This window comes from Engystomops pustulosus, chromosome 3 (assembly GCF_040894005.1).
Source record: "Engystomops pustulosus chromosome 3, aEngPut4.maternal, whole genome shotgun sequence".
In the NCBI taxonomy this organism is placed as follows: Eukaryota; Metazoa; Chordata; class Amphibia; order Anura; family Leptodactylidae; genus Engystomops; species Engystomops pustulosus.
This window is the reverse complement of record NC_092413.1, coordinates 212735895-212753722: the sequence shown is the minus strand read 5'-3', so window position 1 is coordinate 212753722 and position 17828 is coordinate 212735895. Positions and strand designations below refer to the sequence as shown.

The 17828-nt window shown below is 46.3% G+C and overlaps 1 protein-coding gene across 1 annotated transcript in view; it reads left to right on the top strand.

Moving 5' to 3' along the window:
• LOC140122939 (uncharacterized) overlaps window positions 1-17828 on the top strand; it is a 360094-nt gene that overhangs the window by 95478 nt on the left and 246788 nt on the right. The window lies entirely within an intron of this gene.

Below are 17828 nucleotides of genomic sequence, written 5' to 3'. Positions count from 1 at the left end.
GGTAGTCACAGGGGCTGGACTTTGGTTTGGATGCATTTCAAAAAACAACATGTGACTTGTCTGTGTTACTCACTCCTCAGATCTTGGCCCCCTCCTTTGTGCTCCTGTACAGCTCTACCTCCTGCTCCTTCTCAGAGGTCACAGCCTGGTCAGCCTGACATCAGTGGGGGAGGGAAAAGCTGTACAGGAGCACAAAGATGGAGGCAGCCTGCAGCTCAGACAAGTCACATGTTGTTTATTGAAATGCATCCAAACCAAAGTCCAGCCCCTGTGACTACCCCAGGATATTGTCAGGATGCAAGAGTAAGTTATAACACACAATTATATTGTAATGCAAATGCTTAGAAAAGAGAGGCATTTTTGCACTGCGGGTGTGATGGGCTTTTACAATCTGTCTTTATTGAAAATTAGGTCCCTGGTGACAGGTTCCCTTTAAGGCTGAGACTGTTCTTATTTTTCCATGAACTCACAATTCTCAGAAGACATTGTAATTGTTGGTTGTTGGCTGTGGTGGAGCCATCAAAGGGAAAGAAAGAAATAGGTTGGAGAAGATCATAAGCAGAGACAAGTGCACAGTGAGGGAACCACTACCAGTCCGGGTGGTTGGACAAATTTGACAACATGACGGTGTGACACATACTCCCTATACAATATATTTCTGCAAGAACAGAACCTATAAACCAACTGCTATCGACAAATGTGCTGAGATTCAATGAGTCCTTCATCCCAAAACCTATTACATTTCACAAACAACTTGGAGCTGGTAAAAAGCACTATACCTGGCCCCACCCACTCCTCTTTCTCCTTTATCAACCAAAAAGTTTTTGAGTGTAATGTTGTGTTGGCATATTTGACCTGTGTTGTAACTTGTTAACAATTCTTTTATAAGAGGAGATGTACAGTACAAAATAATTTCCCTGCTGGAATAAATGAAGTGCTGTTCTATTCTATTCAAATGATGGAATGTGGGATCTTCGGAACCGTTGTAGTTGGTTCTATAGACTTTGATGAATACTTTAAATAATTGTCTCTGACACAACAGACATCTGTCACTCCCAAACATCTCCATTTTATGTACAGAATGGGGCAGATTTACTTACCCGGTCCGTTCGCGATCCAGCGGTGCGTTCTCTGCGGTGGATTCGGGTCCGGCCGGGATTCATTAAGGCAGTTCCTCCGACGTCCACCCGGTGGCGCTGCTGCGCTGAAGTTCCCCGGAATGCACTGAAGTACACCGGCCTATTCCTAGTGAAGGTAAGCGCGAGCCCCGCAACACTTTTTTTTTAAAAATGCAGCGGTGTATCCGAATCCATCGGGTTTTTGTTCGGCCCCCCGATTTCCATCGCGTGCATGCCAGCCAAGATGCGCCACAATCCGATCGCGTGCGCCAAAATCCCGGGGCAATACAGGGAAAATCAGCGCAAATCGGAAATATTCGGGTAACACGTCGGGAAAACGCGAATCGGGCCCTTAGTAAATGACCCCCATTGTGTTATTTTTTTTCTCCCTACATTTTTCTACTGTCTACTAGAGAGGACTTTAGCCGAACCCGAATTTTGATTATCAGTTTGGGTTTGGTACCTGGACCCGAACCTGAACCCCCACTGAAAACAGCTGCAATCGGTGTTTGCAACTGTTTAAATGGCACTGGAGACTTTGCAAGCAGTATTTAAATGATTGCGGCCATGCGTACAATCCTTCAAAAAATGACGCACCCGGTGTCACTGGCATGCTAGTGCCAACGGTGCGGAGCCACAGATATTCAACAGCTGCTGCTGACTTTGCCAACGGCAAATAACTGCTGGCGCCGATCATGACTGTTAACTGCAGGGGTGCTGAGCAGAACCCAGGCCTGCAGTTCATTTAAACACTATTACCGTATTTTTCGGCCTATAAGGCGCACCGGACTATAAGGCGCACCTCTAATAAATGCCCGCTGAGACATCTAGGTTCATATAAAAGGCGCACTGGAGTATAAGGTGCAGGATCAGATGCAGTACCTAAAAATGACCAACAGGTGGCAGACCTGTGCACAGTTCTAGCAGCTACACTTCCCGGGAAACTTGTCTTCAGCGTGTCAGAGAGCTCCGATCTCAGAGGTATGGGCTGCTGGGGGTCAATGCAGGGTGATGCAGCAGGGGTTAAGCGGTCTCCCTCTGCCCCTTCTCCTTCCCTCCTTATTCCTGTGGGGTTCCCTGTGGCTCCTTCTCTTTCCCCTGTTACAGGGCTGGCAGGTATGGGGGATTGTTTACTGATGATGATTGCCTCGTGGTCGGCACTATGGCAGCTCTGGTCTCTCCGTGCTAGGGGAGGGCAGGATGGGCACAATGTTAGTTGTGGTGCCAGGGCACTTCAGGAGCCAGGGACCCTGTATACTGTGTCGGAAGATGCAGGAAATTTCTGGGGATGGAGCTATTAAACACTGGTAAATGTACAGTACATCTTGTCTGTAGTACATTTCTGTATAAGTTCATATATAAGGCGCCATGGCCTATAAGGCGCACCTTTGATTTCTGAGAAAATTAAAGGATTTTTGGTGCGCCTTATAGGCCGAAAAATACGGTAATTACAATTGCAAACCATCCAGAAGGACACTTAAAGCACACACATTGGGGCACATTTACTTACCCGGTCCCGTCGCGATCCCGCGGTGCGTTGTCCGTTGCGATTCACTAAGATCGTGCGCCCGATATCCTGCATGTGTCGCTGCTGCGCCGAGGTCCGCCAGAGTTCACCTTCTTCTTCCTGGTGCATGTGAGTGCTTGATCTTGCGACACAAATCCGTTTTTAAATTCTGCCGTTTGTCCAAATCTGGAGTCAGGTGGGTGGTCCTACTTGAATAGGTGGTCCTAATCGACTCATTCTTTGAGATGGACCGCCCACTATACCTTTACTTTGATGAATTTTTTTCAAATCGACAGATTTCCTTAAAGGTATACGAAGGAGCAAATTTCAAAAGGATAACTAATCACTATCAAATGACTTTGCAATGACTTGTAAAATGTTGGCTTGGAGGAAGACCCCGGATTTGATACAGCATAATATACGGCAATAAAGAAGTATTGTAGTGCATAATATACCATGATCACACCCCTGGTACTCACGCCACTTTGTAAACAAAAAAAAAAAGATCATCAAGACATACTTTATTTAACCCCAAATAGTATCAATATAAACTACAGCTTATAGTGCAAAAAACAAGCCCTAATACTGTTCCATCAACAGAAAAATCCTACATGTTACGACTTTACAGAAGTGGAGACAAATAATTATTTTTACATAAGTGTTCTGTAACACAAAATATCACAAATACAACGTACATCTTATAGTGCAAAACATAAAAAAAGATTGTTAAAGAGCTTTAAATTTTCCAAAAGCCATTGAAAAATACACAATGCCCAAAAACAAGCATTCATCTGTCTAGGTTGAAAGAATCTAAAAAAATAATTTTTACTATCTGGTAAGGGTCTTGAATGAAGCTGAGCTTGACCCAGGTCACATGACTAATGGACATGACATGACTTACCTCAAGCAACCAATCGGCAGGTGTGTCAATCTCTTAAAGGAGAGGTGACCAATTAAAAAAAATGACAATCCCTTTAAGCAACAAGCTTAAAGGGGTATTCCAGGAATCAGGATAATTCATATACAAATGGGCACTCAAAATATAAGATAATATGTAATTAGTTGTTATTTAAAATTTTGCTCCCCTTAGCAGAAAATGCTGGTGACATAGACTGTGATGGAGAATTAAAATGTTACTGGCCCATTAATCAGTCCGCTAATTTCCTCCGCGCGGTCCGTTGCAGGACAGAAGATGGCCGCTGGTCACATGTCCACATCAAATGACCTGCCCAGGCTATTGCAGCACTATGTTTGGCTGTAGTCGGTTGCTTGCAGTGCATTCAGTATGGCCGGTGTTGTGGTGATGGCAGTTACACATCATTACTATGGTAACGGAGCAAGAAAGTCTGTTATATCATCACTGGGAGCAGAGCATAAGAGGGAGGAGGAGTTACTGAAAACTAAAGGATCATGGAACTTGTAGTTTCCAGTGGCGGCCATCTTAGTGATAACTCCACCTACTTTAGAGAGGCCATAAATTTTGTAAATCATAAAATCAAATTATTTAAACTCAGTTTTGTGCCTAATGACATTGAGTATTGTTGTATTCATTTATTTATAGCATCATGGGTTTTTGTGTCAGACGTTCATATTCCCGGAATACCCCTTTAACTTATAGTTGAATCTACAGTGGGTACAGAAAGTATGTCGACCCCTTAAAATGTTTCACTCTTTGTTTCATTGCAGCAAATTGGTAAGAATGGAAGGTACAATGTGCACACTGAATCTTCATAGAAACAAAAACAGAAATGTAGATATTTCTGCTAATTTAATAAACAAGAAAAAGTAAAATATCCCATGTTGATAAGTATTCAGCCCCCGGTGATAAGTATTCAGCCCCCGGTGATAAGTATTCAGCCCCCGGTGATAAGTATTCAGCCCCCGGTGATAAGTATTCAGCCCCTGGTGATAAGTATTCAGCCCCTGGTGATAAGTATCAGCCCCTGGTGATAAGTATTTAGCCCCAGTGATAAGTATTCAGCCCCTGGTGATAAGTATTCAGCCCCAGTGATAAGTATTCAGCCCCTGGTGATAAGTATTCAGCCCCCGGTGATAAGTATTCAGCCCCAGTGATAAGTATTCAGCCCCCGGTGATAAGTATTCCGCCCCTAGTGATAAGTATTCGGCCCCTGGTGATAAGTATTCAGCCCCGGTGATAAGTATTCAGCCCCCGGTGATAAGTATTCACCTCCTGGTGATAAGTATTCAGCCCCCGGTGATAAGTATTCAGCCCCCGGTGATAAGTATTCAGCCCCCGGTGATAAGTATTCACCTCCTGGTGATAAGTATTCAGCCCCAGTGATAAGTATTCAGCCCCCGGTGATAAGTATTCCGCCCCTAGTGATAAGTATTCGGCCCCTGGTGATAAGTATTCAGCCCCAGTGATAAGTATTCAGCCCCTGGTGATAAGTATTCAGCCCCTGGTGATAAGTATTCAGCCCCCGGTGATAAGTATTCAGCCCCCGGTGATAAGTATTCAGCCCCCGGTGATAAGTATTCAGCCCCCGGTGATAAGTATTCAGCCCCTGGTGATAAGTATTCAGCCCCTGGTGATAAGTATTCAGCCCCCGGTGATAAGTATTCAGCCCCCGGTGATAAGTATTCAGCCCCCGGTGATAAGTATTCAGCCCCCGGTGATAAGTATTCAGCCCCTGGTGATAAGTATTCAGCCCCCGGTGATAAGTATTCAGCCCCTGGTGATAAGTATTCAGCCCCTGGTGATAAGTATTCAGCCCCTGGTGATAAGTATTCGGCCCCTGGTGATAAGTATTCAGCCCCTGGTGATAAGTATTCAGCCCCCGGTGATAAGTATTCAGCCCCCGGTGATAAGTATTCAGCCCCCGGTGATAAGTATTCAGCCCCTGGTGATAAGTATTCGGCCCCTGGTGATAAGTATTCGGCCCCTGGTGATAAGTATTCAGCCCCTGGTGATAAGTATTCAGCCCCCGGTGATAAGTATTCAGCCCCCGGTGATAAGTATTCAGCCCCCGGTGATAAGTATTCAGCCCCTGGTGATAAGTATTCAGCCCCTGGTGATAAGTATTCAGCCCCTGGTGATAAGTATTCAGCCCCTGGTGATAAGTATTCGGCCCCTGGTGATAAGTATTCAGCCCCTGGTGATAAGTATTCAGCCCTCGGTGATAAGTATTCAGCCCCTGGTGATAAGTATTCAGCCCCCGGTGATAAGTATTCAGCCCCTGGTGATAAGTATTCAGTTCCCGGTGATAAGTATTCGGCCCCTGGTGATAAGTATTCAGCCCCTGGTGATAAGTATTCAGCCCTCGGTGATAAGTATTCAGCCCCTGGTGATAAGTATTCAGCACCTGGTGATAAGTATTCAGCCCCCAGTGATAAGTATTCAGCCCCCAGTGATAAGAATTCAGCCCCTGGTGATAAGTATTCAGCCCCCGGTGATAAGTATTCAGTCCCTGGTGATAAGTATTCAGCCCCCAGTGATAAGTATTCAGCCCCCGGTGATAAGTATTCAGCCCCTGGTGATAAGTATTCAGCCGCTGGTGATAAGTATTCAGCCCCCGGTGACAAGTATTCAGCCCCTGGTGATAAGTATACAGCCCCTGGTGATAAGTATTCAGCCCCCAGTGATAAGTATTCAGCCCCCGGTGATAAGTATTCAGTCCCTGGTGATAAGTATTCAGCCCCCAGTGATAAGTATTCAGCCCCCGGTGATAAGTATTCAGCCCCTGGTGATAAGTATTCAGCCCCTGGTGATAAGTATTCAGCCCCCGGTGATAAGTATTCAGCCCCCTGGTGATAAGAATTCAGCCCCTGGTGATAAGTATTCAGCCGCTGGTGATAAGTATTCAGCCCCTGGTGATAAGTATTCAGGCCCCAGTGATAAGTATTCAGCCCCTGGTGATAAGTATTCAGCCCCTGGTGATAAGTATTCAGCCCCCAGTGATAAGTATTCAGCCCCCGGTGACAAGTATTCAGCCCCTGGTGATAAGTATTCAGCCCCCAGTGATAAGTATTCAGCCCCCGGTGATAAGTGTTCAGCCCCCGGTGACAAGTATTCAGCCCCTGGTGATAAGTATTCAGCCCCTGGTGATAAGTATTCAGTCCCTGGTGATAAGTATTCAGGCCCCAGTGATAAGTATTCAGCCCCTGGTGATAAGTATTCAGCCCCTGGTGATAAGTATTCAGTCCCTGGTGATAAGTATTCAGGCCCCAGTGATAAGTATTCAGCCCCTGGTGATAAGTATTCAGCCCCTGGTGATAAGTATTCAGCCCCCGGTGATAAGTATTCAGCCCCCAGTGATAAGTATTCAGCCCCTGGTGATAAGTATTCAGTCCCTGGTGATAAGTATTCAGCCCCCGGTGATAAGTATTCAGCCCCTGGTGACAAGTATTCAGCCCCTGGTGATAAGTATTCAGCCCCTGGTGATAAGTATTCAGGCCCCAGTGATAAGTATTCAGGCCCCAGTGATAAGTATTCAGCCCCCGGTGATAAGTATTCAGCCCCTGGTGCTAAGTATTCAGCCCCTGTTGATAAGTATTCAGGCCCCAGTGATAAGTATTCAGGCCCCAGTGATAAGTATTCAGCCCCTGGTGATAAGTATTCAGCCCCCAGTGATAAGTATTCAGCCCCCGGTGATAAGTATTCAGCCCCTGGTGATAAGTATTCAGCCCCTGGTGATAAGTATTCAGCCCCCAGTGATAAGTATTCAGCCCCTGGTGATAAGTATTCAGCCCCCAGTGATAAGTATTTAGCCCCCGGTGATAAGTATTCAGTCCCTGGTGATAAGTATTCAGCCCCTGGTGATAAGTATTCAGCCCCCGGTGATAAGTATTCTGCCCCCGGTGATAAGTATTCAGTCCCTGGTGATAAGTATTCAGCCCCTGGTGATAAGTATTCAGCCCCCGGTGATAAGTATTCAGCCCCTGGTGATAAGTATTCAGCCCTCGGTGATAAGTATTCAGCCCTCGGTGATAAGTATTCAGCCCCTGGTGATAAGTATTCAGCCCCCAGTGATAAGTATTCAGCCCCCGGTGATAAGTATTCAGCCCCTGGTGATAAGTATTCAGCCCTCGGTGATAAGTATTCAGCCCCTGGTGATAAGTATTCAGCCCCCAGTGATAAGTATTCAGCCCCCGGTGATAAGTATTCAGTTCCTGGTGATAAGTATTCAGCCCCCGGTGATAAGTATTCAGCCCCTGGTCATAAGTATTCAGCCCCTGGTGATAAGTATTCAGCCCCCGGTGATAAGTATTCAGCCCCCAGTGATAAGTATTCAGCCCCCGGTGATAAGTATTCAGCCCCAGGTGATGAGTATTCAGCCCCCGGTGATAAGTATTCGGCCCCTGGTGATAAGTATTCAGCCCCCGGTGATAAGTATTCAGCCCCTGGTGATAAGTATTCAGCCCTCGGTGATAAGTATTCAGCCCCTGGTGATAAGTATTCAGCCCCTGGTGATAAGTATTCAGCCCCCAGTGATAAGTATTCAGCCCCCGGTGATAAGTATTCAGTCCCTGGTGATAAGTATTCAGCCCCCGGTGATAAGTATTTAGCCCCCGGTGATAAGTATTCAGCCCCTGGTGATAAGTATTCGGCCCCTGGTGATAAGTATTCAGCCCTCGGTGATAAGTATTCAGCCCCTGGTGATAAGTATTCAGCCCCCAGTGATAAGTATTCAGCCCCCGGTGATAAGTATTCAGTCCCTGGTGATAAGTATTCAGCCCCCGGTGATAAGTATTCAGCCACTGGTCATAAGTATTCAGCCCCTGGTGATAAGTATTCAGCCGCTGGTGATAAGTATTCAGCCCCCGGTGATGAGTATTCAGGCCCCAGTGATAAGTATTCAGGCCCCAGTGATAAGTATTCAGCCCCCGGTGATAAGTATTCAGTCCCTGGTGATAAGTATTCAGCCCCTGGTGATAAGTATTCAGCCCCCAGTGATAAGTATTCAGCCCCCGGTGATAAGTATTCAGCCCCTGGTGATAAGTATTCAGCCCCTGGTGATAAGTATTCAGCCCCCGGTGATAAGTATTCAGCCCCTGGTGATAAGTATTCAGCCCCCGGTGATAAGTATTCAGCCCCTGGTGATAAGTATTCAGCCCCGGTGATAAGTATTTAGCCCCTGGTGACAAGTATTCAGCCCCTGGTGATAAGTATTCAGCCCCCGGTGATAAGTATTCAGCCCCTGGTGATAAGTATTCAGCTCCTGGTGATAAGTATTCAGCCCCTGGTGATAAGTATTCAGCCCCTGGTGATAAGTATTCAGCCCCCCGTGATAAGTATTCAGCCCCTGGTGATAAGTATTCATTCCCTGGTGATAAGCATTCAGTCCCTGGTGATAAGTATTCAGCCCCCGGTGATAAGTATTCAGCCCCCGGTGATAAGTATTCGGCCCCCGGTGATAACTATTCAGCCCCTGGTGATAAGTATTCAGCCCCTGGTGATAAGTATTCAGCCCCCGGTGATAAGTAATCAGCCCCCAGTGATAAGTATTCAGCCCCTGGTGATAAGTATTCAGCCCCTGGTGATAAGTATTCATTCCCTCCCCCCCAGTCATAAGTATTCAGCCCCTGGTGATAAGTATTCGGCCATTGGTGATAAGTATTCAGCCCCCGGTGATAAGTATTCAGCCCCTGGTGATAAGCATTCAGCACCCAATGATAAGTATTCAGCCCCTGGTGATAAGTATTCAGTCCCTGTTGATAAGTATTCAGCCCATGGTAATAAGTATTCAGCCCCCAGTGATAAGTATTCAGCCCCTGGTGATAAGTATTCAGTCCCTGTTGATAAGTATTCAGCCCATGGTAATAAGTATTCAGCCCCCAGTGATAAGTATTCAGCCCCTGGTGATAAGTATTCAGTCCCCAGTGATAAGTATTCACCCCTGGGGATAAGTATTCAGTCCCCAGTGATAAGTATTCAGCCCCTGGTGATAAGTATTCAGCCCCTGGTGATAAGTATTCAGCCCCTGGTGATGAGTATTCAGCCCCTGGTGATAAGTATTCAGCCCCTGGTGATAAGTATTCAGCCCCCGGTGATAAGTATTCAGCCCCTGGTGATGAGTATTCAGCCCCCGGTGATAAGTATTCAGCCCCCGGTTATAAGTATTCAGCCCCTAGTGATAAGTGTTCAGCCCCCGGTGATAAGTATTCAGCCCCCGGTGATAAGTATTCAGCCCCTGGTGATGAGTATTCTGCCCCTGGTGCTAAGTATTCAGCCCCTGGTGATAAGTATTCAGCCCCTGGGGATAAGTATTCAGCCCCCGGTGATAAGTATTCAGCCCCCGGTGATAAGTATTCAGCCCCTGGTGATGAGTATTCAGCCCCCAGTGATAAGTATTCAGCCCCCGGTGATAAGTATTCAGCCCCTGGTGATAAGTATTCAGCCCCTGGTGATAAGTATTCAGCCCCTAGTGATAAGTATTCAGCCCCCGGTGATAAGTATTCAGCCCCCGGTGATAAGTATTCAGCCCCTGGTGATGAGTATTCTGCCCCTGGTGATAAGTATTCAGCCCCCAGTGATAAGTATTCAGCCCCCGGTGATAAGTATTCAGCCCCCGGTGATAAGTATTCAGTCCCTGGTGATAAGTATTCAGCCCCCGGTGATAAGTATTCAGCCCCTGGTCATAAGTATTCAGCCCCTGGTGATAAGTATTCAGCCCCTGGTGATGAGTATTCTGCCCCTGGTGATAAGTATTCAGCCCCCGGTGATAAGTATTCAGCCCCTGGTGATAAGTATTCAGCCCCTGGTGATGAGTATTCTGCCCCTGGTGATAAGTATTCAGCCCCCGGTGATAAGTATTCAGCCCCTGGTGATAAGTATTCAGCCCCCGGTGATAAGTATTCAGCCCTGGTGATAAGTATTCAGCCCCTGGTGATAAGTATTCAGCCCCTGGTGATAAGTATTCTGCCCCTGGTGATAAGTATTCAGCCCCTGGTGATAAGTATTTGGCCCATGGTGATAAGTATTCAGCACCTGGTGATAAGTATTCTGCCCCTGGTGATAAGTATTCGGCCCCTTGTGATAAGTGTTCATCCCCTGGTGATAAGTATTCAGCCCCTGGTGATAAGTATTCGGCCCCGGTGATAAGTATTCAGCCCCTGGTGATAAGTTTTCGGCCCCTGGTGATAAGTATTCGGCCCCTGGTGATAAGTATTCTGCCCCCGGTGATAAGTATTCAGCCCCCGGTGATAAGTATTCAGCCCCCGGTGATAAGTATTCAGCCCCTGGTGATAAGTATTCAGCCCCCGGTGATAAGTATTCGGCCCCTTGTGATAAGTATTCATCCCCTGGTGATAATTATTCGGCCCCTGGTGATAAGTATTCAGCCCCCGGTGATAAGATTTCAGTCCCTGGTGATAAGTATTCAGCCCCTGATGATAAGTATTCAGCCCTGGTGATAAATATTCAGCCGCCGGTGATAAGTATTCAGCCCCTGGTGATAAGTATTCGGCCCCTTGTGATAAGTATTCGGCCCCTGGCAGGGCCGGTTCTAGACAAAGTGGGGCCCTGGGCAAAACTAAAAGTGGGGCCCCAAAATAAAACTATTTTATGACCAGTCACAGTCAGCAAGAGGCTCCTTTAGTATGGTAAAACAAACTGTAATATGGGAGAATTTTATAGGAGATAGATGATAGGGAGATTTATGGGCAGCATGGTGGCTCCGTGATTAGCACTACAGCCTTGCAGCGCTGGTCAACATCTGCAAAGATTTTGTATGTTCTCTCTGTGTCTGCGTGGGTTTCCTCCGGGTCCTCCGGTTTCCTCCCACACTCCAAAAAATTACTGGTAGGTTGATTAGACAGTGAGGCCCATTGGGGAGGGGGACCGATATTTTCTGAAAGCAGACACTTGCCCCATTTTCAAAATTGCATCAAAGAGTTTATAGACAGAGGCGCCTTCATGCAATTTTGATTCAAATTGAAACATTTTATTAAAAATACTTAAAATTTGACTTTGATGGCAAAAAATTTGATCCAGACAGACAATGTTTATCCTTCACATCTCCTAAATGTAATACATGGACATTTGTAGAGTTCACAAATGTGCCCTATTGATATGTTCACATGAATAAATCCACATGATATCACTAAAACTGTAATAACTAGATATCTGCTTTTCAGCTAGACATTTTTAGACAGTCACAACCTGCAAAATATATCAATAAAACAGAATAAAAAGTAAAGGCGCCATAAAACCTATAGAATTTTGAAAGCAGACAACCAGGCGATGCATTTGGCAATTAACATTCAAAATTTCCTCTAAAATATGTACAAATCCAGATACTTATATAAAGAAAATCTACTTTCCTAAAACAGTAAGATGTGAGGAGATCATACAGACCCCACATGTGTATAGTCACCAAAATATGCAGCAAAGGGAACTGCAGAAAATTTACACAGATGTATCATTGTCTGTTCCTTACACAATGGTAACCCAAATAAATAACTATATATCCATAAACCCCTCTAATGAGATAATAAGTCACTATTAGATGTCGCCAATGTATTATCACAATAACAGAACCCTCCGCGCTTCATAAGAATGAGAGTGAGAACGTCATAACAGAGGTGTAAATAATGGAGGATGATGGGAAATAAAAACTTTATTCCAGAACATGTGTGTGTTTTAGGTGTTACATATAACTTTATGGACATGTTCTGGTCGCGGTGTAGTCACATTAGGCGAAGAGGATCGAATGTTCATCGTATCAGTCAATTTTCCCAACAAAAAATAACTATCACAAAATAAAAGGGAATAAGAGAGAAAGGGCCACATTTATCACTTTTGTGCGCCTAGGTGTAGTACAACCATCTGTGATAAGTTAATTTCCTGCCTCTTATTAATCACTTTACTTTAACACAGTTTAGGTGTAATTTTGGCACAGTTAAGGCGTAATGTTAGATTCGGGCAGTTACATGTGATCCTGCTACAAGCTCCTCTCTGCTTCTCCCACAGCCCAGAATGAAGATAACACTCACAGCAGCACCCAGGTGTGTGACACCCAGCACCCAGTGACCTCCTCAGCAGGGGCTTCTACTGGAGGGGATCCCCCAGTGCTGGTCTCCTGCTGCACCCCTGTAATTCTGCACAGTATCCCCCAGTACTATGTGCAACATTCTGTAACGTTCTCTTCTCTCTTGCTTTGAGCTCAGGATTCTGCAGAATGTTTTGTAAATAGAAGGTGATGAACTGTAAATAGAGTCTGCAGCTCCTGTCTGCAGAGTATCTAATGACTCTATTATCTGTACTAGTGTCTGCAGAGTATCTCATGTCTGTATGATCTGTTCTAGTGTCTGCAGTGTCTGGCTGAGCTTTGCTGCTAGAAATGAGCTGTTCTGCAAAGGGGCTCAGTGCTTTCTTCTCAGTTAACGCCACCTTCGGGCTGGAGTGTTTTTGCGCCCGTTTTTGCGCCTAAATGAAAAGTCGCAAGTGATGAATATCATTAGGCGCATCAAAACATCTGGATTGCTAGGATAAATGAGGGAAAGCTGGTTATTTTTTGCTGCGCAGCTAGTTTGGCATTTAGTCGCAAAAATGGCACAAAAACGGTGCGCCTGAATGAAAAGGCGCAAAAACAACAGAAAAAAACGATTGATACATGTGGCCCAAAGTGTGTTCTTAGATTTGCATAGAGAAGGGTTAAAAACATGAATATTAGTTGATATTATCCCTTCTCAAAATGTAGTACTAGTAACATATAAAGTGAATATTTCCATCTGTGAGGTGCATAATAAGCTCCTGTGTGCAGCTAATTCTCCTTGCAGCCTGATGGCTAAGAATCTGAAGGGGGGACACTTCAGGGGGCTGTATCTCTGGCTCTGTGACTCATAGAACCTCACTTCTTTTTCCTATGAAAGAATAGAGTCTCCTCTTTTATATGAATCTAAATTTGTGTTTCTAAAATGCAGAAAAACTGAGATATTAACTGTTAAACTGCCGTCGGAAGTGATATTTATATATAAAAATGGCACCTGATATTCTCACTTTAAACCTGAATATCTCTGGATCCATAGCACCTAGAAACAAAATTCAAGATTCATTTGAAAGAAGAGATTCTCCCCTTTCTCCATGGGGGCCCTGGGCAATTGCCAACTTTGCCTACCCATAGCGCCGGCCCTGGCCCCTGGTGATAAGTATTCGGCCCCTTGTGATAAGTATTCAGCTCCTGGTGATGAGTATTCAGCCCCTGGTGATAAGTATTCGGCCCACGGTGATAAGTATTCGGCCCCTGGTGATAAGTATTCAGCCCCCGGTGATAAGTATTCAGCCCCTGGTGATAAGTATTCAGCCCCTGGTGATAAGTATTCAGCCCCCGGTGATAAGTATTCGGCCCACGGTGATAAGTATTCGGCCCCTGGTGATAAGTATTCGGCCCACGGTGATAAGTATTCGGCCCCTGGTGATAAGTATTCGGCCCACGGTGATAAGTATTTGGTCCACGGTGATAAGTATTCAGCCCCTGGTGATAAGTATTCAGCCCCTGGTGATAAGTATTCTGCCCCTGGTGATAAGTATTTGGTCCACGGTGATAAGTATTCGGCCCCTGGTGATAAGTATTCGGCCCACGGTGATAAGTATTTGGTCCACGGTGATAAGTATTCAGCCCCTGGTGATAAGTATTCGGCCCCTGGTGATAAGTATTCGGCCCCTAGTGATAAGTATTTGGTCCACAGTGATAAGTATTCGGCCCCTGGTGATAAGTATTCAGCCCCTGGTGATAAGTATTCAGCCCCCGATGATAAGTATTCGCCCCCGGTGAAAAGTATTCGGCACCCGTTGATAAGTATTCGGCCCCTTGTGATAAGTATTCAGCCCCTGGTTATAAGTATTCGGCCCCTGGTGATAAGTATTCAGCCCCCGGTGATAAGTATTCAGCCCCCGGTGATAAGTATTCAGCCCCTGGTGATAAGTGTTCCGCCCCTGGTGATGGTATTCAGCCCCTGGTGATGAGTATTCAGCCCCTGGTGATAAGTATTCGGCCCCTGGTGATAAGTATTCGGCCCCCGGTGATAAGTATTCAGCACCTGGTGATAAGTATTCATCCCCTGGTGATAAGCATTCAGCACCCAATGATAAGTATTCAGCCCCTGGTGATAAGTATTCAGTCCCTGGTGATAAGTATTCGGCCCCTGGTGATAAGTATTCAGCCCCCGGTGATAAGTATCAGCCCCTGGTGATAAGTATTCAGTCCCTGGTGATAAGAATTCAGCCCCTGGTGATAAGTATTCAGCCCCTGGTAATAAGTATTCAGCCCCCAGTGATAAGTATTCAGCCCCTGGTGATAAGTATTCAGTCCCCAGTGATAAGTATTCACCCCTGGGGATAAGTATTCAGTCCCCAGTGATAAGTATTCAGCCCCTGGTGATAAGTATTCAGCCCCCGGTGATAAGTATTCAGCCCCTGGTGATAAGTATTCAGTCCCTGGTGATAAGTATTCAGCCCCCGGTGATAAGTATTCAGCCCCTGGTGATGAGTATTCAGCCCCTAGTGATAAGTTTTCAGCCCCCGGTGATAAGTATTCAGCCCCTGGTGATGAAAATTCTGCCCCTGGTGATAAGTATTCAGCCCCTGGTGATAAGTATTCAGCCCCTGGGGATAAGTATTCAGCCCCCGGTGATAAGTATTCAGCCCCCGGTGATAAGTATTCAGCCCCTGGTGATAAGTATTCAGCCGCTAGTGATAAGTATTCAGCCCCCGGTGATAAGTATTCAGCCCCCGGTGATAAGTATTCAGCCCCTGGTGATGAGTATTCTGCCCCTGGTGATAAGTATTCAGCCCCCGGTGATAAGTATTCAGCCCCTGGTGATAAGTATTCAGCCCCTGGTGATGAGTATTCTGCCCCTGGTGATAAGTATTCAGCCCCCGGTGATAAGTATTCAGCCCCTGGTGATAAGTATTCAGCCCCTGGTGATAAGTATTCAGCCCCTGGTGATAAGTATTCAGCCCCCGGTGATAAGTATTCAGCCCTGGTGATAAGTATTCAGCCCCTGGTGATAAGTATTCTGCCCCTGGTGATAAGTATTCAGCCCCTGGTGATAAGTATTTGGCCCACGGTGATAAGTATTCAGCACCTGGTGATAAGTATTCTGCCCCTGGTGATAAGTATTCGGCCCCTTGTGATAAGCATTCATTCCCTGGTGATAAGTATTCGGCCCCGGTGATAAGTATTCAGCTCCCGGTGATAAGTATTCAGCCCCTGGTGATAAGTTTTCGGCCCCTGGTGATAAGTATTCGGCCCCTGGTGATAAGTATTCTGCCCCTGGTGATAAGTATTCGGCCCCTTGTGATAAGTATTCATCCCCTGGTGATAATTATTCGGCCCCTGGTGATAAGTATTCAGCCCCCGGTGATAAGATTTCAGTCCCTGGTGATAAGTATTCAGCCCCTGGTGATAAGTATTCAGCCCTGGTGATAAATATTCAGCCGCCGGTGATAAGTATTCGGCCCCTTGTGATAAGTATTCGGCCCCTTGTGATAAGTATTCGGCCCCTGGTGATAAGTATTCGGCCCCTTGTGATAAGTATTCGGCCCCTGGTGATAAGTATTCGGCCCCTTGTGATAAGTATTCAGCTCCTGGTGATGAGTATTCAGCCCCTGGTGATAAGTATTCGGCCCACGGTAATAAGTATTCGGCCCCTGGTGATAAGTATTCGGCCCACGGTGATAAGTATTCGGCCCCTGGTGATAAGTATTCGGCCCACGGTGATAAGTATTCGGCCCCTGGTGATAAGTATTCGGCCCACGGTGATAAGTATTCGGCCCCTGATGATAAGTATTTGGTCCACGGTGATAAGTATTCGGCCCCTGGTGATAAGTATTCAGCCCCTGGTGATAAGTATTCAGCCCCCGGTGATAAGTATTCGCCCCCGGTGAAAAATATTCGGCACCCGGTGATAAGTATTCGGCCCCTTGTGATAAGTATTCAGCCCCTGGTTATAAGTATTCGGCCCCTGGTGATAAGTATTCAGCCCCCGGTGATAAGTATTCAGCCCCCGGTGATAAGTATTCAGCCCCTGGTGATAAGTGTTCCGCCCCTGGTGATGGTATTCAGCCCCTGGTGATGAGTATTCAGCCCCTGGTGATAAGTATTCGGCCCCTGGTGATAAGTATTCGGCCCCCGGTGATAAGTATTCGGCCCCTGGTGATAAGTATTCGGCCCACGGTGATAAGTATTCGGCCCCTGGTGATAAGCATTCGGCCCCCGGTGATAAGTATTCGGCCCCTGGTGATAAGTATTTGGTCCACGGTGATAAGTATTCGGTCCCTGGTGATAAGTATTCAGCCCCTGGTGATAAGTATTCAGCCCCCGGTGATAAGTATTCGCCCCCGGTGAAAAGTATTCGGCACCCGGTGATAAGTATTCGGCCCCTTGTGATAAGTATTCAGCCCCTGGTTATAAGTATTCGGCCCCTGGTGATAAGTGTTCCACCCCTGGTGATGGTATTCAGTCCCCTGGTGATAAGTATTCAGCCCCCGGTGATAAGTATTCAGCCCCTGGTGATAAGTGTTCCGCCCCTGGTGATGGTATTCAGCCCCTGGTGATGAGTATTCAGCCCCTGGTGATAAGTATTCAGCCCCCGGTGATAAGTATTCAGCCCCTGGGGATAAGTATACAGCCCCTGGTGATAAGTATTCGGCCCCCGGTGATAAGTATTCAGCCCCTGTTTATAAGTATTCAGCCTCTTGTGATAAGTATTCAGTCCCAGGTGATGAGTATTTGGCTACGGGGATAAGTATTCGCCCCCGGTGAAAAGTATTTGGCCCCGGTGATAAATATTTAGCCCCCAGTGATAAGTATTCAGCCCCCGGTGATAAGTATTCGGCCCCGGTGATAAGTATTCAGCCCCCATTGAAAAGTATTCGGCCCCTTGTGATAAGTATTCAGCCCCTGGTGATAAGTATTCAGCCCCTGGTGAAAAGAATTCGGCTCCCAGTGAAAAGTATTCGGCCCCTGGTGATAAGTATTCAGCCCCTGGTGATAAGTATTCAGTCCCTGGTGATAAGTATTCAGCCCCCGGTGATAAGTATTCAGCCCCCGGTGATAAGTATTCAGCCCTTGGTGATGATTATTCACCCCCTGGTGATGAGTATTCAGCCCTTGGTGATAAGTATTCAGCCCCTGGTGATAAGTATTCAGCCCCTGGTGATAAGTATTCAGCCCCTGGTGATAAGTATTCAGCCCCTGGGGATAAGTATTCAGCTCCTGGTGATAAGTATTCAGCCCCGG